Source organism: Bos indicus x Bos taurus, chromosome X (assembly GCF_003369695.1).
Source record: "Bos indicus x Bos taurus breed Angus x Brahman F1 hybrid chromosome X, Bos_hybrid_MaternalHap_v2.0, whole genome shotgun sequence".
NCBI classification, from domain to species: Eukaryota; Metazoa; Chordata; class Mammalia; order Artiodactyla; family Bovidae; genus Bos; species Bos indicus x Bos taurus.
This window is the reverse complement of record NC_040105.1, coordinates 79,759,223-79,784,943: the sequence shown is the minus strand read 5'-3', so window position 1 is coordinate 79,784,943 and position 25,721 is coordinate 79,759,223. Positions and strand designations below refer to the sequence as shown.

General features: G+C 41.5%; 1 long non-coding RNA gene across 3 annotated transcripts in view; it reads left to right on the top strand.

The window, feature by feature from the left end:
* The window catches only part of LOC113887355, a 28,488-nt gene extending 3,291 nt beyond the window's left edge, over positions 1–25,197 (top strand). For 2 of the 3 annotated variants that reach the window (XR_003509717.1, XR_003509718.1), the window contains exons 2-4: positions 21,100–21,210; positions 21,320–21,646; positions 22,855–25,197. This is a non-coding gene — a long non-coding RNA (uncharacterized LOC113887355). The remainder of the gene's footprint in view (positions 1–21,099; positions 21,211–21,319; positions 21,647–22,854) is intronic. The other variant, XR_003509719.1, reaches the window with a different exon arrangement.
* The last annotated feature ends 524 nt before the right edge of the window (positions 25,198–25,721 follow it).

The window sequence follows — 25,721 nt, the reverse complement described above, 5'->3', positions numbered from 1 at the left end:
TAAGATCAATTTCTGTTATGTGGTAGCTTTTATTCGACATATTTTGCCATAGCAGTTGGATCTTACCCTTGACTAGAAATGCAGAACACACTGAGTTTTCCACAATGCATCCAGACCGGTGGCTCCCTGACTGCTGGGTGACACTGAGCAAGTTACATAGTTTCTCTGTGGCTCATTCCTCCATTAGCCACATAGAAGCACTAGCTTGGAGTAAATTTAACTACTTCATCGGGCACTGTAGAAGACTGACCATGTTAAGACATGGGAAATCGTCAGAACAGTATGTGCCATATGGTATGTTCCCAGTCGATTCTAGCTGTTGTCATTACTGTAGTTAATATTATTGCTGTTCCACATTTCCCTGGATAGTGTACCAGGGACACAGTGTTAAGACCACCTTGACTCACCACATGGACCTTGCAGTGTCACTTCAGCCCTTCAGGGCCTCAAGAACCCAGTGAATGAGGCATGGGGGAAGGATTTTTTTTTTTTTTTTTTAGCATAATGAGTATCCGCCTCTTCCAATGAGGATATTGTGAAGCCTAAATGCAAAACTGAGGTTTCATCATGTGCTCATATGGAAAAGTTTAGTGCATATTCTCTATGAAATTACAAGTCCAATAACCCCTTCATATGATCTGTATAATGACAGGAAATAAGTGGTCACTGAACCATTATAGAACATGAGTATGTAAAGTTTTAAAAACCTTATAGATGGAAATTTAAAGGCTGTGGTCCCGCATCACATTTTTTTTTTTTTTTGCATTCTTTTTATCAAGTCTAATTCTCCTGTATCAAATTCTGAAAATCTGAATCTGATGAAGACATGAAAACATTAATAGTCAGACTTTCATCAGTAATGCTTTATTTAATGTGTAGTTTTCACATTGCCAGTTTTAGTCTGTTTCTTATTTCTTCTGCCAATATTCATGATTTTTAATTCAAGGGTGATGGTATGGATATTTTCTGACGTAAATCATGAGATTATCAGCCATGTTTTTGGATGGAGAGTCTGAGGATGGGGCACAGGTGCTAGAGAGTGGAGTTGGGGTGGTAGGGGAAAAGAGTTGGGGCAGGGACAGGGGGGTGTGAGTACAAGCAGAAACAGAAGTGAAGAGAGGCAAGAAGATAAGCTCAACCCTCTGAACCATGGTTAGCTCTCCATATGTACAGGTATAATAAAGTCTTTGAGTACTCATCACAACACTATGAGGTAAGAATTTTTAATGCTATCATCCCTTTCCGCAGCTAAGGAAGCAGAAACATGTAGTGGTTAATGGGTGAATGAATTTGCCCAAAGTCACCTCCCTGGAAGAGCTGAGTCAGATTGTTGCCCAGGCCAGAGAGGAACAGAGACGTGTTGTATCTGACCCCCAGTCTGGAATACATTGAAGTGTCTAGTGTGCTCTGGATCAAAAGGCAGATCAACATGTCTATCTGCAGGAAACTTTACTGTGTATGGATCTGTGTATTGATTGAACACAGTTTCTCCTAAGTGCTTGAAAGACCATGGGGTGTCATGTCAGAATGCACACATCACAGAGAACAGTTCCTGGTCCAAATGAACATCTCAACATGTGTTTCCTCTGACCAACATTAGTGGAGCACCCTCATTATTATGGAAAGTAGCATAACCATAGTATAATATAAAGATAAACAGAACAACAGATACAGAATCATGACAACATTAACTCCCCTATCTCATACTTTTAAAAAATTACGAGAACAAAACCTGGAAGGCAAAAGACCACATATTAAGTTTTTTATTTTTTCTCTCACATGCGACATTCTAGATAATTTCCAAATAACCTTTTTTTTAGCTTTTTAAACAATATTTATCATTGATTGATTATTATTTACAGTATTGGTTTGATTTCTGTCACACTTCAACCTGAATTAACCATGAGTGTAGGTGTACATATGCCCCTTCCTTCTTGAATCCCTCCCACTTCCCGCTTATTCCCACCCCTCTAGGCTATTACAGAGCCCCCATTTGAGTTCCCTGAGTCATATAGCAAATTCCCATTGGCTGTCTATTTACATATGTTAGTATAAATGCATCCATTGCTACTCTCTCCGTTTATCTCACCCTCTCCCTCTTCTCCCCTATCCTTGTGCATAAGACTGTTCTCTATGTCAGTGTCTCCATTGCTGCTCTGCGAACAGGTTTATCAGTACCATCCTTCTAGATTCCATATATATGCATTAATACACGGTATTTGTTTTTTCTTGTTCTAACTTTCTTCATTCTGTATAATAGGCTCTGGGTTCATCCACCTCCTTAGAACTGACTCAGAGGCATTCCTTTTTTTCTATGGCTGACTAGCATTCCATTGTATATATGCACCACAGCTTCTTTATCCATTCCCCTGTCGATTGACATCTAGCTTGCTTCCATGTCTTGCCTACTGTAAATAGTGCTGCAGTGAACACTGGGATACATATGTCTTTTTTGGCTTTGGTTTTTGAAGGGTATATGCCTAATAGTGGGATTGCTAGGTCATATGGTGGTTTTATTCGTAGCTTTTTTTTTTTTTTTTAAGGAAGTACCATACTGTCTTCCATAGTGGCTATATCAATTTACATTCCAGCAGTGTAGGAGGGTTCCCTTTTCTCCACACCCTCTTCAGCACTTGTTGCTTGTGGATTGTTTGATGATGTCCATTCTGTCTGGTGTGAGGTGATATCCCATTGTAGTTTTGATTTGTATTTCACTAATAAAGAGCTTCTGGGGTGCTTCAGACAGTAGAGAGACTTCCTGCAGTGCAGGAGACCCGGGTTTAATCTCTGGGTCAGGAAGATGGCCTGGAGAAGGAAATGGCAACCCACTCCAGTATGCTTGCCTGGAAAATTCCATGGACAGAGGAGCCTGACAGGCTACAGTCCATGGGTTCACAAAGAGTTGGACACAACTGACAAACTAACACTCTAATAATGAGTTATGGTAAGCATCTCTTCATGTGTTTATTAGCCATCTGTATGTCTTCTTTGGAGAAATATCTGTTTAGGACTTTTGCCCACTTTTTGACTGGGTTGTTTGTTTCTCTTGTATTGACTTGTATGAACTGTTTGTATGTTTTGGAAATTAATACTTTGTCAGTTGTTTCATTTGCTATTATTTTCTCCCAATCTGAGGGTGGTCTTTTCACCTTGTTTATAGTTTTCTTTGCTATGCAATAACTTTTAAATTTAAATAGCGCCCACTTATTTGTTTTTGTTTTTATTTCCTTTTTTCTAGGAGGTTTGTCATAGAGGATCTTACTATGATTTATGTTATACAGTGTTCTGCCTATGTTTTCTTCCAAGAGTTTTATAGTTTCTGGTCTTACATTTAGGTCTTTAGTCCATTTTGAGTTTAACTTTGTGTATGGTGTTAGGAAGTGTTCTAATTTAATTCTTTTGCACTTAGTTGTCTACTTCTTCCAGCACCACTTATTGAAAGTGCTGTCTTATTCCCATTGTATATTCTTGCCTCCTAAGTAAAAGATAAGGTGCCCATATGTGTATGGGATTTTCTCTGGGCTTTCTATCTTGTTCCATTGGCCTATACTTCTTTTTTTCTGCCAGTAACGTACTGTCTTTGGAGAAGGCAATGGCACTCCACTCCAGTACTTTTCCCTAGAAAATCCCATGGATGGAGGAGCCTGGTAGGCTGAAGTCCATGGGGTCGCTAGAGTCGGACATGACTGAGCGACTTCACTTTCAATTTCATGCATTGGAGAAGGAAATGGAAACCCACTCCAGTGTTCTTGCCTGGAGAATCCCAGGGACAGGAAGCCTGGTGGGCTGCCATCTATGGGGTCACACAGAGTCGGACACGACTGAAGCAATGCAGCAGCAACGTACTGTCTTAATGACTATAACTTTGTAGTATAATCTGAAATCAGGTAAGTTGATTCTTTCAGCTCCATTCTTCGTTCTCAAGATTAATTTGTCTATTCAGGGGCTTTTGTGTTTCCATATGAACTGTGATATTTTTTGTTCTAGTTCTATGAAAAACACCATTAGTATTTTGATAGGGATCACATTGAATTTGTAGATTGCATTTGGTAGTATGGTCATTTTCACAATATTGATTCTTCTTACCCAGGAACCTGGAATATCTCTCCATCTGTTTATGTCATCTTTGATTTCTTTCATCAAATTATAATTTTCTGTATACAGTTCTTTTGTCTCCTTAGGTAAGTTTATTCCTAGATGTTTTATTCTTTTTGTTCAGTGGTGAATGGAATTGGTTCCTTAATTTCTCTTTCTGATTTTTCATTGTTAGTATGTAGGAATGCAAATTATTTCTGTGTATTGATTTTTTATCCTGCAACTTTGCTAAATTCACTGATTAACTCTAGTAATTTTCTGATAGCATCTTGGTTTTCTATTTACAGCATCACGTCATTTGCAAACAGTGAGTGCTATACTTTTTCTTTTCGGATCTGGATTCCTTTTATTTCTTTTTCTTCTCTGATTGTTGTATCTAGGACTTCCAAAACTGGACTGAATAATAGTGGTGACAGTGGACACTCTTTTCTTGTTCCTGATGTTAGGGGGCATGCTTTCACTTTTTAACCATTGAAAATAATATTTGCTGTGGGCTTATCAAATGTGGCCTTTACTATGTTGAGGTAGGTTCCTTCTATGCCCATTTCTTGAAGAGTTTTAATCAGGGCCAATGGCTCCTCAGACTGAGGGGTCCACGGGTAATGATTTTAGAGGCCCACAGCACTTGATTTATGCTGGCTGACTCTGCAAACCCTCCAACCCCTCTTATGGATACAAACACACACAACAGCACAGCAGAAATTGTGAGTTTGTCTTTGTCTCCTGAGGTAATTGCAGATTTGTGGACTCACTACCCAGAGTTGTCACTGGCCATCCTTTGCTCATTCTTGTCCTGGACAGGGGCACCACAGAGATGCATGGACCTGTCTCCCCTAGTCTGTCGATGTCTCCTGCCTCCTCTACTCATTGTTAGACCTCTCATGTTCTTTTGCCTTCATCTCCTTGTCAGCAGGGGCCTGGGCCCATGAACACACACACAAACACAGGTGACACAAACAAACACCTGTACACATGCATGTGCAAGGCACAGGGACAAACAGGGAAGAAATGTGTCAGTACCTGAAGAACCAGTGATTCATATGAAATACAGTGACTTCATATTTCTTATAGGAAAATCTCCATTCTGATCTTCATATGTGAAATATACAGAATTCCAAGTTCCATGAAAGAGTGTTTAAGCCTAGATTTTGACATAAGAAATACAAATAATTCCATATTTCATGAAAAAACAGTGGTGCACATATTTTCATTTGTGACATAGAGATAACTCCAATACCATATTGGTTCTCCATATCTGAAGAAAACTAAAGCCATGATTTTCATCTGTGAAATATAGAGAATTGAATATTTAATGTAAGAAAGTCACCACCCAGATTTTCATATATGAAGTATAGAAAATACAATATTTCATGTAGGAAACTCAGCATACAGATTTTCATAAAGTGAAATACAAAAAGTTCAATGTTTCATGACATAAATTCAGCACTGACATTTTCATATGTAAAATATAGAGAATTTCATTTTTAACTGAGTAAAATTTCACCCTATTTTCACATGTGAAATATACAGAATTCCATTTTTTAAGTAGTAATATTGGTGCACAGATTTTGATATCAAAAATATACACAATTCCAGATTGCACGTGGGTAAATTAGCACCCAGTTTTTCAGATGTGACATACATAATGTTCAGTATTTCCTAGAGGAAACTTTGAGCAGAGATTTTCATATATGATATATAGAAGATTTCATATTTTGTGGTAAGTGGGTGGCCAGGTTTCAAATGTGATATATAGAGAATTCCACATTTCATGTGGGAAAATTGGCAACTGTATTTTCATATATGAATTGTAGAGTTCAGCATTTTATTGTATGAATATCTGGGATGACATTTCCTTATATAAAACATGGAAACTTTCTTATGTCATGTATGAAAATCTGTTCTGATTAATATATGTGAAAAGTAAAGATTTCATATTTCATGTAGGTCAAGTTTTTCCCAGTTTGGTATAATATGAAATATAGACAGTTACATATTTCTGTAATAAAATCTTAATTAAGATTTTTGTATATTAAAAATACAGAATCCCATGTATCAATATAGCAGAAAAACCTCTCTTCCAATTATCATCTGTAAAATATACAGAAGTCCATATTTCATTTAGGAAAACTTCTAATGTGATGTCCACATGCAGAACACAAAATTCCCCATTCACATTTGAGAATCTATGTCTACAAAACCCATGCTAATATTTTAATATGTGAAGTTTAGGGCATTTATTATTTAGTGTAGGAAAATGAACATCTATATTTTCAAATGCTAAACACAGAGAATTCCATATACCGTGTAGGAAAATGTGCAACCAATATTTATAAATGCAATAGGAAAAATTCAACATGTCATTTGTAAAATATAGAGAAATACATATATTGTAGAACACACAGTACCCATATTTTCATATGTGAAATATAAATTAGTCTGTATTTAAATCAAGGAAATCTGTGCTCAGATCTTTTATATGAAATGTAAAGAGTACCACACATCATGTAAGAACCTCTATCTAGATTTTCATTTGTGAAATATACACATTTTGTATTTCTGGAATGAATATTTGCTTCTGGAATTTCATATTTGAACTGTAGCGAATTGCATATCTCTTGTCAGAAAATTTAATTGAGAAATTCATTTATGAAAGTAGAATTCCATAATTCAGCAGGAAAATGGATGCTCAAATTTTCCTATGTGAATAATACAGGATTCTCTCTTCATGCAGGAAAATATGTGCACATATATCCACATGTGAAACATGCATTATTCCATATATCATGACCAAACATACACAGCTAGATTTTCAAACATGAAGTACAGATTTCATACTTCATGTAGAAAAATCTGTACCCATATTTTCATGTGTGAAATATAGACAGTTACATATTTGCTGTAAGAAAGTCATCATTCAGGCTTTCCTATATGAAATATAGAGTATTCCATATTTTAAGCAGGAAAATCTGCACTAATACCTTAATACAAGAAATGTACAGAATTTCATATTTCATGTAGAAAATCGACACCTAGATTTTCAAATGTGAAATATAAAAAAGTTCCATCTTTCCTAAAGTTAACCTGTCCTCATATTTTGATAAAGGAAATACAGAGAATTCCATAGTTCATGTGGGAAAATCTAGACCAAGATATTCCTATGTGACATGTAGCAAATTGCACATACTATGGAGCAAAATCAGGGTCCACATGCATATAGGAAACAGAGGGATTATGTATATCATAGAAGCATTATCTAAGGTAAGATTTCCACATTTGAAACAGAAAATTCCATATTTCATGTAAAAAATTCTGAACTCAGATTTTCAATCTAAAATATACACTGTTCATATGTCATGTAAGAAAATATGTACCCTGGTTTTCATATGAGAAATGAGCAAAAACCCATATTTCATCTCAAAAATTCATCTTGTTTTTACTTGGGAACTATAGAGAGTTCCATATATTTTCTAAACTATCTGGTCTGAGATTTCCACATAGGAAATGTGAAAAATTTCATATGTAATGTGTGAATATCTGTATACAGATTTCAATATGTGACATATAGAGATTTCATATTTCATGTAGGAAAATCTGTTCCCAAATATCTATATGTGAAATCAGAATTACATATTCTATGCCCCAAAAATCATAAGATTTTCTTATATGAAATATGCAGAATCCCATATAGCAATATATCAGAAAATCCGCACTTATCATCTGTAAGATATACATGTTTTCATACTTCAATTAGGAAAATTTGCACTGAGATTTCCACACGTGAATCATACAGAATTACATATTTTCACAGTTGAAAATCTAGGCCCACAAAACCCATGCTAATATTTTAATATGACCTCTATAGAGAATTTAATATTTAATGTAAGGAAAAGAATGTCAATATTTTCCAAAGGTAAACACAGAGAATTCCATATATCATGTGCAGAATGTGCACATAGATTTTAATAAGTGTAAAATAAAACATTCAATATTTAAGCAGGAAAAACTTTTCCAGATTTTCATATAGCATATTGCATGTTTCATGCAGGAAAATCTTTATCTAGATTTTCAAATGTGAAATATAGAAAGTTACATATTTAATGTAAAAAAATCAGCACCCATATTTTCATATGTGAAATATAGAGTATCGCAAAACAAGGAAATCCGTGTCCGTATTTCTTCATGTGAAATATAAAATATACCAACTTTCATGTAGGAAAATCTGTACCTAGAGGATCATTTATGAAATGTACAAAATTTCTAGTTCAATAATGAAACTTTGCCTCGGTGTTTCATATTTGAACTATGGAGAATTATATACTTCATGTCTGAAAATCTTAACTGAGATTTTCATTAAAAAATGTAAAAATATTCCATACTTTATTCAGGAAAATATATGCTCAAATTTTCCTATGTGAAATATACAGCATTCCATATTTATGTAGGAAAACGTGTGCAGGGATATCCAGATATGAAACGTACAATAGTTATCTATCATGACCAAAAATATACAGCTAGATTTCCAAACATAAATACAGATTTCAAATTTAATGTAGAAAACTCTACACCCGTAACTCACATGTGATATAGAGAAAATTGCACATTTCATGCAGGAAAATCATCATTCAGGTTTATGTATGCATAAAGCAGGGCATTTAAAACCAGTGCTCTGGAACAACCCATAGCAATAGGGTGGGAAGGGAGGTGAGTGTGGCTTAAAGATGTGTGAGCACTTGTATACCTATGGCTCACTAATGTTGACATATGGCAATAACCATCACAGTATGGTACAGTAATTATCCTCCAGTTAAAACAAATAAATTACTTTGAATTAAAAAAATGAAAAAAATAAATAAGTAGAAGGAACTCTACTCAGTGCTCTGTGGTGACCTAAATGGGAAGGCAATCCAAAAATGAAGGGATCTATGTATGCCTATAATAGATTGACTTTGATGTACAACAGAAACTAATATAAGATGGTAAAGCAACTCTATTCCAATAAAAATTGTTTTTAAAATATTACAATTCAACTATACCTCCAGCAGTGAATGAATAAATGGTTCCCCCATTTGCAATATATATGTCCTAGGGGACATTATGCTTTTTAAGTATAATATTTCAGCTAGAGGAAGATAAAAACTGTATCATCACATGATATTGTTAGTTAATTTACCTGAGTTATAGAAACAGAGTAGAATGTGATTATCTTGGGCTAATGGAAATAGACCATGATGGTCTAAGTTACCAACTTTCTGTCAAATGTTGAATAATCTCACCAAGGAAGATACGGTAATAGGGGCAAGAGGGGCATGGAGCTGCCGTCCTCAGCTAAAGACCATAGGAGTTAGAAGACCAGGCCCACCAATAGCCTCTCAGCAGAGTGTAGTAAAAGATATATTTCAGCCTTCCTCCATGGCCCTGCAGGTGCTCTGGCCTTGGTCTGGGTAACAACGCGTGGAGCCTGGGGACAGGCTAAAAGCCGAGTCTTGCAGAGGTACAGAGACATTTCTAGAGCCACTCACTGACCTGGCCCAGGGTTCAGAGCAGTAGGCAATCTGCCTGCCATCCCCACCTCCATGACATAATGCTTGTGGCAATCTGATTGGGTCAGAGTCTACAGGACCCAGCCCCCGCCCCCACAATTAGGGTAGACTGAGAAGACTGAGGGCAGCTGTGGGCTGGGCACCTGGCTCCCTCATTTAAGGTGGCTGGGCAGGGTGTGGGGACCTTGGTAAGTCAAGGGCCCAGAGACTGAAAGCTGCCTCTTCAGCTGTGACTAACCACGGGTGGGAGGACCAAGACAGGGTGATGGATGAATGCCCTCAGACAGGATAGTCAGCTTGCCCAGGAATCTCCTCCTCCTAACCAGGACCTTGGAATGTGAAAATCAAGCTTGGAATCTTACCATTCAGCATAGAGAATGATATTTGTTTTGCTAGAGGTTTACAGGAACAGTTACCTCACCGTGACTTTTCTTCAAGAATAAAATATCTGACAGCAAGAAGTTTGTCACAGCTAATCACATCCCTCCCACAAGTTTTAAGTGGACATTCTTGAAAGCTTTTGGGAAGTTCAGGATTTTTTTTAATATAAATTTATTTATTTTAATTGGAGGTTAATTACTTTGCAATATTGGTTTTGCATACAACAAAAGAGATACAGATGTATAGAACAGTCTTTTGGACTCTGTGGGAGAGGGAGAGGGTGGGATGATTTGGGAGAATGGCATTGAAACATGTATAATATCATATATGAAATGAGTCGCCAGTCCAAGTTCGATGCATGATACTGGTTGCTTAGGGCTGGTGCACTGGGATAACCCAGGGAGGGCAGTTCAGGATTTTTTAAGGCATAAGCCACCCATCTACTTGCATGGCCCTGGAAGAAAATGCTCTCTTCTTTAAACTCCAATGTTCTGATATTGCTTGTCCAACCTATGGGTACAACAGTTCAGTTCAGTTCAGTTGCTCAGTCATGTCTGACTCTCTGCGACCCCACAGACTGCAGCCAGCCAGGCTTCCCTTTCCATCACCAACTCCTGGAGTTTATCCAAAATCATGTCCATTGACTTGGTGATGCCATCCAACCATCTCATCCTCTGTCATCCCCTTCTCCTCCAGGGTCTTTTCCGGTGAGCCAGCTCTTCTCATCAGGTGGCAAAAGTACTGGCGTTTCAGCTTCAACATCAGTCCTTCCAATGAACACTCAGGACTAATCTCCGTTAGGATGGACTGGTTGGATCTCCTTGCAGTCCAAGGGACTCTCAAGAGTCTTTTCTAACACCACAGTTCAAAAGCATCAATTCTTCAGTGCTCAGCTTTTTTCATAGTCCAACTCACATCCATACATGACTACTGGAAAAACCATACCATTGATTAGACAGACCTTTGTTGGCAAAGCAATGTCTCTGATTTTTAATATGCTGTCTAGGTTGGTCATAGCTTTCCTTCCAAGGTGTAAGTGTCTTAATTTCCTGGCTGAGGTCACCATCTGAGTGATTTTAGACCCGCCCAAAAAATAAAGTCTGCCACTGTTTCCACTGTTTCCCCATCTATTTGCCATGAAGTGAAGGGACCAGATGCCATGATCTTAGTTTTCTGAATGTTGAGCTTTAAGCCAACATTTTCCTCTCCTCTTTCACTTTTATCAAGAGGCTCTTTAGTTATTTTGCACATTCTGCCATAGGCGTGGTGTCATCTGCATATCTGAGGTTATTGATACTTCTCCCGGCAGTCTTAATTCTAGCTTGTGCTTCATCCACCCCAGCAATTCTCATGATGTACTCTGCATATAAGTTAAATAAGCAGGGTGACAATATACAGCCTTGATGCACTCCTTTTCCGATTTGGAACCAGTCTGTTGTTCCACATCCAGTTTTAATTGTTGCTTCCTGACTTGCATACAGATTTCTCAGGAGGCATGTCAGGTGGTCTGGTATTCCCATCTCTTTCAGAATTTTCCACAGTTTATTGTGTTCCACACAGTCAAAGGCTTTGGCATAGTCAATAAAGCAGAAATAGATCTTTTTCTGGAACTCTCTTGCTTTTTCCATGATCCAGTGGATGTTGGCAATTTGATCTCTGGTTCCTCTGCCTTTTCTAAAACTAGCTTGAACATCTGGAATTTCACAGTTTACGGATTGTTGAAGTCTGACTTGGAGAATTTTGAGCATTACTTTACTAGCGTGTGAGTTGAGTGCAATTGTATGGTAGTTTGAGCATTCTTTGGTATTGCCTTTCTTTGGGATTGGAAGGAAAACTGACCTTTTCCAGTCCTGTGGCCACTGCTGAGTTCTCCAAATTTGCTGGCATATTGAGTGCACTGCTTTCACAGCATCATCTTTCAGGATTTGAAATAGCTCAACTGGAATTCTATCACCTCTACTAGCTTTATTCGTTGCACTGCTTCCGAAGGCCCACTTGACTTCACATTCCAGGATGTCTGGCTGTAGGTGACTGACCACATCATCGTGGTTATTTGGGTTGTGAAGATGGTTTTTGTACAGTTCTTCTGTGTATTCTTGCCACCCCTTCTTAATATCTTCTGCTTCTGTTAGATCCATACCATTTTTGTGCTTTATTGAGCTCATCTTTGCAGGAAATCTTCCCTTGGTATCTCTAATTTTCTTGAAGAGATCTCTAGTCTTTCCCACTCTATTGTTCTCCTCTATTTCTTTGCACTGATCTCTGAGGAAGGCTTTCTTATCTCTCCTTGCTTTTCTTTGCAATTCTGCATTTAAATGGGGATATCTTTCCTTTTGTCCTTTGCTTTTTGCTTCTCTTCTTTTCACAGCTATTTGTAAGGCCTCCTCAGACAGCCATTTTGCTTTTTTGCATTTCTTTTTCTTAGCGATGGTCTTGATCCCTGTCTCTTCGAAAATGTCACGAACCCCCATCTATAGTTCTTCAGACACTCCATCTATCAGATCTAACCTTTGAATATGTTTGTCACTTTCACTGTTTAATCATAAGGGATCTTATTTAAGTCATGCCCATATGGTCTAGTGGTTTTCCCTACTTTCTTCAATTTAGGTCTCAATTTGGCAATAAGGAGCTCATGATCTGAGCCACAGTCAACTCCTGGTCTTGTTTTGGCTGCTCTATAGAGCTTCTCCATCTTTGGCTGCAAGGAATATAACCAACCTGATATTGGTGTTGATGATCTGGTGATGTCCATGTGTAAAGTCTTCTCTTGTTTTGTTGGAAGAGGGTGTTTGCTATGGCCAGTGCATTATCTTGGCAAAACCCCATTAGCCTTTGCCCTGCTTCATTCTGTACTCCAAGGCCAAATTTGCCTGTTACTCCAGGTGTTTCTTGACTTCCTACTTTTGTATTCCAGGCCCCTATAATGAAAAGTGCGTCTTTTGGGGGGCATTAGTTCTAAAAGGTCTTGTAGGTCTTCATAGAACCGTTCAACTTTAGCTTCTTCAGCATTACTGGTCAGCATTACTAGACTTGGATTACTGTGATATTGAATGGTTTGCCTTGAAAATGAACAGAGATCCTTCTGAAATTTTTGAGATTGCTCCCAAGTACTGTATTTTGGACTCTTTTCTTGACTATGATGGCTACTCCATTTCCTCTAAGGGATTCTTGCCCACAGTAGTAGCTATCATGGTCATCTGAGTTAAATTCACACATTCCAGTCCATTTTAATTCACTGATTCCTAAAATATTGATGTTCACCTTGCCACTTTTCGGTTTGACCACTTCCAATTTGCCTTGATTAATGGACCTAACATTCCAGATTGCTATGCAATATTGCTCTTTACAGCATTGGACCTTACTTCCATCACCAGTCAAATCCACAACAGGGTGTTGTTTTTGCTTTGGCTTCATGTCTTCATTCTTTCTGGAGTTATTTCTCTCCTGATATCTCCAGTAGTATTTTGGGCACTTATCGACCTGGGGAGTTCATCTTTCAGTGTCCTAGCTTTTTGCCTTTTCATGCTGTTCATAGGGTTCTTGGGGAAGAATACTGAAGTGGTTTGCCCATGAGTACATGGGTATTTGTTCATAGTAGCATCTTATTTCTCAATTGTTAATAGTAACATCTTATCTCTCAATTCTGTGGAGGGTAACAGACCATCTTAGCGTATGCCTCTTTCCATAGCCACATTCAGTCATAAAATTATGTGAAGTTTATCCTTCTCTCTAGAAACAAATTAGAAAACACTGATGGTTACCCCAATTACTATGTAAATTTAGGGCAAAATAACTGTGATGAGTGTTTTAATCAGGTCTTTTTGAGGACGGCTTCATATTTTGAAAATTTTGTAATAAACAATGCTTGCTAGGATCATTTCAGTCACCTTGTCATTTCCGAATCTTTGCAACCCCATGGACTGCAGCATGCCAGGCTTCCCTGTAATTCTTCATCTCCTGGAGCTTGCTCAAATTCATTTCCACCGAGTCAGTGATGCCATTCAACCATCTCGTCCTCTATCATCCCTTTCTTCTCTTGCCTTCGATCTTTCCCACCATGAGTGTCATCTATAATCAGTCAGTTCTTTGCATCAGGTGGCAAAAGTATTGGAACTTCAGCCTCAGCATCGGTTCTCCCAATGACTTTCAGAAATGTTTTCCTTTAAAATGATTAGTTTTATCACCTTGCTGTCCAAGAGACTCTCAAGAGTCTTCTGTAACACCACAGCCCAAAAGCATCAATTCTTTGGCACTCAGCATTCCTTATGGTCCAACTCTCACATCCATACATGACTAGTGAAAAAAACGTAGTTTTGACTGTATGGAAATTTGTCAGTAAATAATGGGTCTTCTTTTTAATATGCTGTTTAGATGTGCCATAGGATTTCTTCAAAACAGCAAAACTTTTCATTTCATGGCTGCAGTCACCTTCTGCAGTGATTTTGGAGCCCAAGAAAATACAGTCTGTACAATCTGTTACTGTTTCCTTTGCATCCACATCTATTTCCAGGAAGTGATGGAACCGAATGCTGTGATCTTAGTTCTTTGAATGTTAAGTTTTAGGTCAGCTTTTTTCAGTCTCATCTTTCACTTTAAACCAGAGGCTGTTTAGTCCCTCTTCACTTTCTGCCATTAGGTTGTTGTCATCTGCATATCTGAGGTTATTGATATTTCTCCTTGCAGTCTTGATTCCAGCTTGTGTGTCATCCAGTCCTGCATTTCCCATGATGTAATCTGCATGTACGGAGAAGGCAATGGCACCCCACTCCAGTACTCTTGCCTGGAAACTCCATGGACAGAGGAGCCTGGTAGGCTGCAGTCCATGTGGTCGCTAAGAGTTGGGAACGACTGAGCGACTTCACTTTCATTTTTCACTTTCAAGCATTGGAGAAGGAAATGGCAACCCACTCCAGTGTTCTTGCCTGGAGAATCCCAGGGACGGGGAAGCCTGGTGGGCTGCCGTCTCTGGGGTCACACAGAGTCGGACACAACTGAAGTAACTTAGCAGAAATCTGCGTGTAAGTTAAATAAGCAAGATGACAATATTCAGGCTTGACGTACTGCTTTCCCAATTTGAACCAGTCCGTTGTTCCATGTTTGATTCTAACTGTTGCTTCTTAACCTGAATACAGATGTCTCAGGAGGCAGGTAATGTCGTCTGGTATTTCCATATCTTTAAGAATTTGTAACAGTTTGTTGCGACCCAAACAGTCAAAGCGTAATTGACAGTTTGCTAGGAAACATATTTATAATACCTCTATTCTCTTTGCAGTCTTTTAGTAGTTTCCTTATCATGGCCATCACATTATGGTTTAATACTTATTCAATAAAAGAAATGTTTCCCATACATTCTGTCTTTGTGGAGAGGATTTCTGGATTGGTAAGAAACTTTGAATTTTGTTTTCATCTGTATTATTGCTAAACAACCCATTTTTTCTTAAGCAGCTGCTTTCTGGGTTTAGGCAAGCTGCTTAGTGGGGTAAGCTTTGGGATACAGATGAATATTTAGCAGTAGCAAGTTGAGAGGAGAAAATGAATATCATGAATAAATTGTATCCTCTCAAAATTTTATGCTGAAGACATAACTGTCTGTACATTATATTTAGTCAAAATGTGAGTAGATTGTCTTCTTCTGACCCTATTTGGAAATAGGACCTCTGAATAGGTACTTGGGTTAATACAACTGATTCTTTATAAGAAAAGGAGATCAGTCACAGAAAACACAGAGACATTACTGTGTGAAGACAAAGCCAGAAAATTCTGGACTGACACAGTCCAGAACAGAACAAATCTCCTGACCCTTTGATTTCTGGTTTGATCCTCAGAAGCTTGAGAAAACATTTTTAAAGCTACCTGGTATGTTTTTCATTGTTCTGGCAACCCTAGAAAACCAATACACACATTTCCTCTTGAAAAGAGGCTTTCAGTTTCAAATGAGGCCTCCTTTTCTTACCTAGGGTCTCATGGAAAGGAAACTAGTAATGGAATCTCTAACACATAAACTGATGATCCTCACAGATACTTAACACTCCCTTAGAGTTTTCACCATTTCTTTAGAGATTCAACTGGGCTAGAGCTTGTTCCTATTTCATGGGTAAAGTTGGCCTAGGAACTACTAGAATGAGCATCATTTACAGTAAGTGGTAGAAGAAAATAAGCCTATCATGAAGACAGCCCCACCTCATAAAATAGATACAGGCCTCTCCTTTCATCTGTTAGAGGCAAAGGGAAGTGACCAAGGTATTCTGCCTATAGCTTTAGTAATGTCACAGAGTCGTGATGTCATGGCAACCATGCCTCCCTAAATCTCCCTTAACCAAGACACTAGGCTGTGACACTAGGCTGTAGTAGCCATGGGGAAGCCTAGAGGATCACAAGCCCTCCCAAACCATTGAAATCACATGGGCTTTTCCCTCAGAGAGTTTTCCAGGTGTGTTATTGTTACCTTCTCCATGGCAGAATTTGTAGTCTATGGTCACCACTCTTATCAGCAGTCCTCTGGTTTCCTGAGAACCCCAAGAGACCACCATTCCTACTTGCAAAGTACATATCTGAAAAAAAAGTAAAATAAAAAGGAATGCAATCCAGTCCAAACTGAAGGGCTTAAAGGAGACTTGCTCGCTCACACTGTTCAAACAGTGTGAATACTTAATAGAGCTGGAGTCGGGATTCACCTATATATAGACTATTCTCTTAAGCATATTTCAATTTGGAGATCATAACAAGATAATCACGTATCTGGGATTTCATTTTCTTCCTCGTTGACTACTTCTCTACTCATACAACCAGAAGATAGCATTAACTTGGAAGTTACATTTTTGTATTAGGACTTTCCTCTCACTTTTCCAACTGTACCAATTGTGCTAAATGACTTCCTACCACTAAAGATGGCCCAGTTTATAGTAATTCCTCCTGCCATACAAGAGTCTCTCAAAAAAAGAAAAGGCAGATAGAATGCAAAAGCACAGACAATGCAAGTTTCTGAGGACTGTTTGAAATAAAGAAAGGCCATGGGAAAGTAGGCCATGAGTCAGCTGATTGTCATCATGGTGTTGTTATAGACTCTGTGGCATCAGAAAGAGACAAGCGGCACTCAAAGATGCAGAACAGCTGGGTTTATTCAGCACCAGTGTGGGCTCAGTGGAGTTGCCTCCAAAGACTGAGTGCCCTGCCTTTGTTCTAAGTATCTTTTATGCACCATAAATTTCCTGCTCAAACAGCTCAGATCCCTCCTTTCCCCAGGTAGCCCTAGTTCCCAAGGAGAGGAGGTAACCAGCAAGCAAGAGATCAGATGCATAAGCAGTGACTGATGAGCAGCAGATGTTAACACAAGATAAAGGAAGGGAAAGCAAAAGGTTGCTACTTTAATTGGGGGCTTTGGTCTGGTTTCTATCTCATTCCCCCCTCTTGATGTTTATGGTGCATCTGCAGCTGTCAGAGAACATCATCATCCAGAACTGGCTGGTAATCCTTTAAAAGCAACAGCTAGGTGGCTGTTCTCCATTTGACAACTGTTCCTATGAATGAACGTTGTTATGTTTTTGATTAGGACGGGTGTGAACCAGGGAATAAGCAGACATCAGTGAGTATGACTACGACAATCCCAATCATTGTCTTAACCAGAAACATTGTCTGAACCAGAACATGGACAATCTTCTCGATATTTTTAGCTATGTCTGTCACAAATTTTCCATTGTCATCTATTTGGATACAACAGTCAGTTTGGTTGAATTTCCCATATGCTCCTCCTTCCTCCACTGTTCGATATTGATAGATGGCAGTCCTCATCTGGGATTGTTGCTGTAATGACAGTTCCAATGCAGTTGCAATTTCATTAGTTATAATCTCAAGTAATGCCTGCAGTTGGATTATTCAATTGAGCATGTAAATGGGGGTCCTGTATCCCCAACTCCCATCTTCACCCTAGTTTTGTTTTCCTCCTAGCTCAAGGAATCATTTTTCTCTGTGTCTCAGGTTATCACAAATTGGGAACACCAGCATATCCCCTGGTGTGGGTAAGAGGAAGAAACCTGACTGAATTATTCCTATGGTGCAGTTTCTTCCATATCTGCATGGGAGCTCTGAGTTGGCCCTTCTTCCACAATTCCAAAAAGTTCCTCTCAGGATTGCCATAAGTCTGGGTTTGTGCAGTAAAGATGCTTCCAATGTGGGCTAATGCCTGGGATTGCAAGAAAGGGATTAGTATCAGGTTGATTTCCTGTACAGTTTTGCTCTAGAATCCCAGAAGTGGAATTCAAGGGAATGCAAGTGTGATTTCCATTCCCTCCTTTTTGGGGAGCCCAATACCAGGTTGGGGCCCCTGGACACCATGGAAATTTCTTATAGGGATCATTATAGACCAGGGCTCTTCTGCATTTTGTTTCTCCGACCGAGGTATAATTTAACCCTTCTCAGCTTAGGCATTCTTTGCCTACTGTTTCCTTGGACAGGGCACAACTCTGAATAGGACACCCTGCCCACCTGCTAATTGTTAGATTCCATTGGAATAGCAGAGAGGCATCCAATCCAGTACACTTCCAGGGCCCATGTACCCTCAAGGTAGAAAGACTCCATACATTCAGAACAATCATCCTGGCTCTCAGATGAGGAGGGGATTTTACAACTTAAAAGGCAAAAATATGCTGTTTTCATAATTAAGTTGATCACAATATGAGGAAACTCCAAAAAACAAGAACTATGAAGAATTAGACAAAGCAGAGAGAGAGAGTTTTTGGATACAAGTCCACTCTGGGGGAAAGAGTAAAGCCCTATTCCAAATAAGATGAATAGGGGGAGTCCCAGACCAATTAATAACCAATACATCTGCCTTTTGTCGGTCCTATTGGTTCCTCAAGCTTCAGCCGTGCTTTTATTGACCAGCTTCCAGTGTGGCCAGAGTGGGGCTTTGGGGATGGTTGTTTCCTTCTCTGCAAGGTCAGGCACAGGGATTCCTCCAGACTAAGGGTCGTTTCCCACTTCTCTTGGCTATCAGTCAGACTTGCAGGTTTGACTCTGGAGTAATGGAACCAAGCGTCTATTCCTTCCACCTTGAGATCAGTGTGGGTAGTTAGGGTTAAAGAATATGGCCCTTTCCACATGTGTTTTAAAGGCTCTTTTTTGCAATCCTTTACCCATACTCAGTCCCCTGGTTGGTGAGGATGTACTGTTATGCCTAAGGAAACGAGTATTCTATCAATTATCCATGTATGTACTTGAGAGATGGTGTGTCCTAACCCTTGTAGCTGCTTATATAAGTTCAAGTTCCCTAGTTCTCTGGTGTCTCCCCTTAAGTTGACTAGTGAGGGTGGTCGTCCATACAGGATTTCAAATGGTGAAAACCCTATCCCTGCCTGGGGCAAACTCCTCACTTTTAAGAGGGCTGCAGGCAACATACCTACCCAAGATAAGCTGGTCTCCTGGCATAGTTTTGCTAGAGTTTGTTTGAGGGTTCAATTCACGTGTTCCACTTTCCCTGAACCCTGGGGATGGTAGGCAGTATGCAATTTCCACTGGGTTTTCAAAGTCTTTGACACCTGTTGTTCTGCGTTGGCTACAAATGCTGGTCCCTTGTCTGATGCTATGGACAGAGGCATTCCATATCTGAGGACAATGTCTTTCAGGACTGCCTTGGTTACTTGTCTTGCTTTTTCAGTTTGGATAGGAAAGGCTTCCACCCAGCCTGAAAAGATGCAGATAAAAACTACAAGATATCTAAATTCTTGATTTGGAGTGATTTCAGTGAAACCTGCTTCCGTATCCTCAAAGGGGGATAGTCCACAATGTTGTGTCCCTGCCGATCTACTAGGGCCCTGGCGAGCTTTATTTTGTAAACAGTTTACACATCACTGAGAGAAGAACAGAGTGCAGGGAGGTGAGCAACAAGATAGTATGGGTCTAGCAAACTCTCTAAGGCAGTCTTGCCCATATGGGTCAGTTCATGTTGCTGGTACACCGGCTTGTAGGCAAGATGTGCCAGAACATGGACTTGCAGTCTTGTGTGAGCCACCATCCCATCTTTGCCTTGGTTCCCCCTTCCATTTTTCTCCATTTTTCCTCCTCAGGAAAGTACCTGGGGGCAGCTGGTATCTCCAGGGCTAGCAGGACTTTGAATTTGGCGGCTGCCGCGGGCAGCCTCCTTGGTGGCTGCATCAGTGTGACGGTTCCCTTCGGCCACTGGGTCACTTCCCTTCTGGTGGCCTTTGCAGTGGACAACTGACACTTCCTTTGGTTCCCATACTACTTCCAGAAGTTTCAATATTTTGACTTGGGTTTTGATCCCTTTCCCTCCTGCTGTAAGGAGTCCTCTTTCCTTGTATAAGGCTCCGTGGACATGTAGAGTAGTGAAAGCATACCGCAAGTCTGTATAGGTATTGACTCGCTGCTCTCAGCTGAGTTCCCGGGCCCCGATTAATGCCCATAACTCCACTCTCTGCGCTGACCATCCTTGAGGAAGTGCCTCTCCTTCCTCCACTTCAGAGTGAGACACTACAGCATACCCAACCATCTTCTTTCTGTTTTCCATGTAACTGCTACCATCTGTATATAGGACCAAGTCTGGGTTGTGGGGTGGCTTGTCAGTCAGGTCTTGTCTATTAGAAAACACTTCGTCTAATAATTCCAAGCAATCATGTTCCAAGGGCCCTGCTTCTTTTGGTAGGAAGATACCTGGTTTTAGAGTTCATACAACTTTCAGGTTTCCCCATGGATGTTTACATAGTAACCCTTGATACTCAGTCATCCATGCATGTGTGAGCCAGTGGTGGCCTCTGCTATCCATCAGGGTTACAACTGAGTGTATGATCTTAACATTTAGGTTTTGCCCCAACATTAATTTGACAGCCTCGCTCACTAGCATGGTAGTGGCTGCTATTGCTTGGAGGTAGGGTGGCCATCTGTTTAGACAAGTGGCCACTGGCCTTTGGCAAGGCCTGGATTTTTGGGTCAAGACTCCCAAGGCCATTTTGTACATTTCATGACCACAGAGATTGAACACTCTGTTGATATTGGGAAGCTCTAGGGCTGAGGCATTGGAGACTTTGGCCTTAATTGTTTGAAATGCCACTTCTTGGCTCCATTCAAGGGGAGCCTTTTCTTCTTTCAGGGCCTCATATAGGGTTCTGGCCAGGTCTGAAAATCCAGGGATCCATATCCTGCAGAATCCTGCTGCTCCCAGGAGCTCGTGGACCTTCTGGTGAGTGGTAGGGGGAGGGTTGGTGCAAACTGCTTGTTTCCTTTCAGTTCGTAGCATTTGCTGGCCCGAGATGATATTAAAACCTAGATATTTGATTTGTCTTTTACAGATTTGTGCATTTTTCTTTGATACCCAGTACCCAGCTTCCATTAACAAGGAGATGAGGGCCTTTGCTCCTTCTAGGCATCGAGCCTGTGTTGTGCTCAATGACCTACTTCACCAGACACAGTCTAACTCTCGTCCAGGAAATTGCACAAAGTCAGTGGCCAAAGCTCCGCTGAAGAGAGTAGGGGAGTTCTTGAAACCCTGAGGAGGCCTCGTCCAAGAGAGCTGTTCCTTGTTTCCCATGTGTGGGTTTTCCCATTCAGGGGCAAATAGTGGTTGGCTGACACGTGCAAGCTGGAGGCAGAAGAAGGCATCTTTCAAGTGCGAGCAAGTAAGTCATTCAGCTGTGGAAGGGATCAGTCCTAGTAGGGTGTACGGTTTAGGCACTGCTGGGTGCAGAGTAATTGTTGCCTCATTTATAGCTCTTAAGTCCTAAACCGGATGGTAGTCATGTGTCCCTGGCTTCTTCACGGGTAGTAGTGGGGTTTCCAGGTGACTGACATCTCATCAGAAGTCCGTGTTGGAGTAGTCTATCTAAATGAGCGTGGATTCCCAGCCGGGCCTACCGGGGAATCGGATACTGTTGTAGTTTTACGGGCTGAGCTCCTGGTTTCAGATCAATCAGGATGGGAGTAAGGAGTTTTGCCAGGCCCAGAGCATTTTCCTTGGCCAAAACTGGTGGGTACTCAGTCTCTGATTACGGAGGAATGGTCCCTTCTCCTGGAAGGGAGGAATATAGGCCCCATTCTTCTTCTCACCTTACAGCAAGAGTCATAATCAAGGAGGAGAGTGGGCCTGCTAGCTTTAGGAGAGGTTACCCATCAGCAGAAAAGGAAATCTGGGCCCCCATCTTAGCAACCAGGACTCTTCGCATCAAGGGAATAGGGCAGTTGGGCAAGTGAAGGAATTCGTGCTCTACCTCATGGCCCCCCCGTCAGCATTCTCAAGGACTGCAAAAGGGCCTGCAGGTCTGGATGTGTGTGGGTCTGGGCTCCTGTGCACCCAATGATGGTAGTTTCTTTTCCTGATAAGGGGACTATCTCCTGGGTGACCTGGGAATGCTCAGTGCCAGTGTCCACCATAAAGTCCCTTGGATAGCCCCTACTTGAATTCTGACCATGGTCTCTCGGGGACCCAGTTGGAGAGAGTTCAGTTTCCTCTAGTTGGGATTCTGCTTGAGTTAGCCCGATCAGATTAGTGCCGTGTGGCTTGAGTTAATACCGGATCGGTGGGCCTGCTGCTTTGGTTTACTTCTCTGGGCGACTGGGGCACTCATTTTTCCAGTGTCCCTTTTGCTTGCAATAGGCACATTGATTGTGGCTAAGGGGAATTTTCCTTTTCAGATCTGGGCCCCTTGCCTTATGGTGTGGTCCCACTGGGGGTGCACACTGTGGCAGAACAGCTGCCAAGAATGTGACATTTTGCTTCATCCACTTTTTGCTGTTTAGTTGTGATTGACAAAGACTTTGTTGGCAAAGCAGGTCTGTGGCATTTTTACCTGCAAAACTTCTAATTTCTGTAATTTTTTTTTTTTTTCAGATGTCTGATTGGGCCTATCCCTCAAAGGCTGAATTTATCATCCATTGATTTTCAGTGGTTTCAAGATCAAAAGGGGTGAAAACCCAGAAGGCCTCACACGGCTTTTTCAGAAATCGTCCAGGCTTTCATCTGGTTCATGTAGCACCTCAGTGGTCTTAGCCATGTTACCAGGCTTCTTAGCCCCGTCTTTTACCCCCTGTAGGAGAGAGGGCCTGTGGCTATCTCTCTAACTGGTTTCTTCCCCCCTCAGTATTGGGATACCAGAGAGGCTCTTCCTCTGGGAAGTTCTCCCAAGCCCAGTTCTCCACATCTTATTGGGCCCCTGGGGCATTGGCCTGGACCCATTTTCTAGCCTTTGTCATGACTCATCAGCATTCCTCTATATTGAATAGGGTGAGGAGACACTGCAGGCAGTCTCCCCAGGTGGGGCAGTGGGTCTGAAAGATGGATTCTAAGAGACCAATCACTACTTGGGGCTTTTCAGAGTATGAGGGGGTGTGATCTTTCCAGTTAAGGAGATCAGTCATGGAAAAAGGCCTGTAGTAAAAAACAGGTCAACAGAGCAGCAACTGTAAGCTTGTTTATGTCTCTTGATGTAATTGTAGATGTGTGGAACCACTGTCCGGAGATGTCACTGGCCATCCTTTTCTCGTTCCTATTTTGGACAGGGGTGCCACAGAGATACACTGACCAGTCTTTGGTGTCTGAATTTGTCTGCATTCACCAAGGGAGGATCTGTTTCTGACCACTTCTTATTTCTGACTGGATGGTGTGTGCTGAATGGTGGCATGTCACTGCTTAAAAATGTCAGGAACTGCAGTCCCTTTGGCACACCTTGTCTGTGGACAAGTGTGTTGTGTATGAGTATGTGTGTGTGCCTTTCTGTGTGTGTGTGTGTTTAACAAGAAAGCCCTGGGTCTCTGAAATGCTCCTTGTCTTCACAAGGATGTGTCTGGAGTCGTCTGGCACTCACAACATACCGGACAGCAGCCACTTCCTTCTCCACCTTGGTGTGGAAAACCTCCTGCTTCTGCACTGCACTAGTGGGAACAACAACAGGGGCTCTGACTGACTGGGATGGGCTGTGGGACTCGCACTGTCTCTGTTACTTCCCAGGATTATCCACAAATACAATAATAACTCTCTGGGAATGCTACTCTGGCCTAATGTTTCTGGTCACTTCTGACATAGAATCCCCACCCCTGGGTACTGCTCCTCTTCAGATGCAAGACAAAAGGAGTCACCCAAAGTCATGGCTCAGACACCTACAGGTGTTTTGGCCATGTTCGAATTCTGGTCCTGCTGTACCTTTGGACCTCCACACCACCAGCACCCAGTTCCCTCGGCCGCCCCTCACCTTGCCTGTGCCATTGTTCCCACCTCTATTCCCTCGGGCACCCCTTACCTTGCCTGTGCCATTGTCCCCACCTCTATTCCTGGTCCTTCTCCTCCTCCTGAGCAGCTGACTCTGAGGAATTGAAATCAGGATAGGGCTTGGGCCCAGAAGCCTGTGAAGCCCTGGAAGATGGTGCATCTCTGATCCAAGTGACCCTTCCTCCTCCGACGGTTGTTCCACCTGATACAAACGTAGGCCCTGTGGTCTTTCACATTCCCAGACCTAAACTCACTGTCTAAAGGGCCACCAGTCACTCCAGCCTCTCCAGCATGGGCCGGTAGATCACTCGGGGCTCCTGGCCTTGCACATTCCTGGCTCTGCTCCTCCAGCTTCTCCTCTGGCTCCTGCAAGGATAACTGCTCCTGCTCCACATCTTCCACCACTTCCACCTCCTCTGTGCTGTCTTCTTCCACCAGCAGCCTGACCTCTTGCCCGATCCCCACCATCTCTCTCGCTTCCAGGGCCTCACCTTCCTTTCTTTGCCTACACACTGAAGAGAGCCACCTCCTTGCTTGGTGTGCCACCTGGTGCCTACAAGGTCCCTGATGCCCCCACTGTGAGAGGAGGACCCAGGGCCCCCATCCCCTGAAAACTTGGCCTCACAGCTAAGAAGATCCAGAGTCCCAGGGTGCTCCTGGCATACTCTGGCAGCATCTCACCCTGGCTGTGGCCTGAGCTGGTGCAGCTATGTAGGGGTTGGACATGACAGCACAGCAGGTGGCCTGCACAGCCAATTAGAATGCTGCTGTCACCCAGTGGCCATAGCTGCCTCCTTCTGGGGGTGCCCTGAGACTGAAGAAGTGGGTGGGGGATCACCTGGAACAAAGTGCACAGGCCGGCAAGATTGAGCAGTTTAACGGGCCCCCTAGGCTGCTGCTTCCCGACCTGCATACAGGTTTCTCAAGAGGCAGGTCAGGTGGTCTGGTATTCCCATCTCTTTTAGAATTTTCCACAGTTTATTGTGATCCACACAGTCAAAGGCTTTGGCATAGTCAATAAAACAGAAATAGATGTTTCTCTGGAACTCTCTTGCTTTTTCCATGATCCAGCGGATGTTGGCAATTTGATCTCTGGTTCCTCTGCCTTTTCTAAAACCAGCATGAACATCAGGAAGTTCACGGATCATGTATTGCTGAAGCCTGGCTTGGAGAACTTTGAGCATTACTTTACTAGCATGTGAGATGAGTGCAATTGTGCTGTAGTTTGAGCATTCTTTGGCATTGCCTTTCTTTGGTATTGGAATGGAAACTGAACTTTTTCAGTCCTGTGGCCACTGCTGAGTTTTCCAAATTTGCTGGCATATTGAGCGCAGCACTTTCACAGCATCATCTTTAAGGATTTGAAATAGCTCAACTGGAATTCCATCACTTCCACTAGCTTTATTCATAGTGATGCTTTCTAAGGCCCACTTGACTTCACATTCCAGGATGTCTGGCTCTAGGTTAGTGACCACACCATTGTGATTATCTGG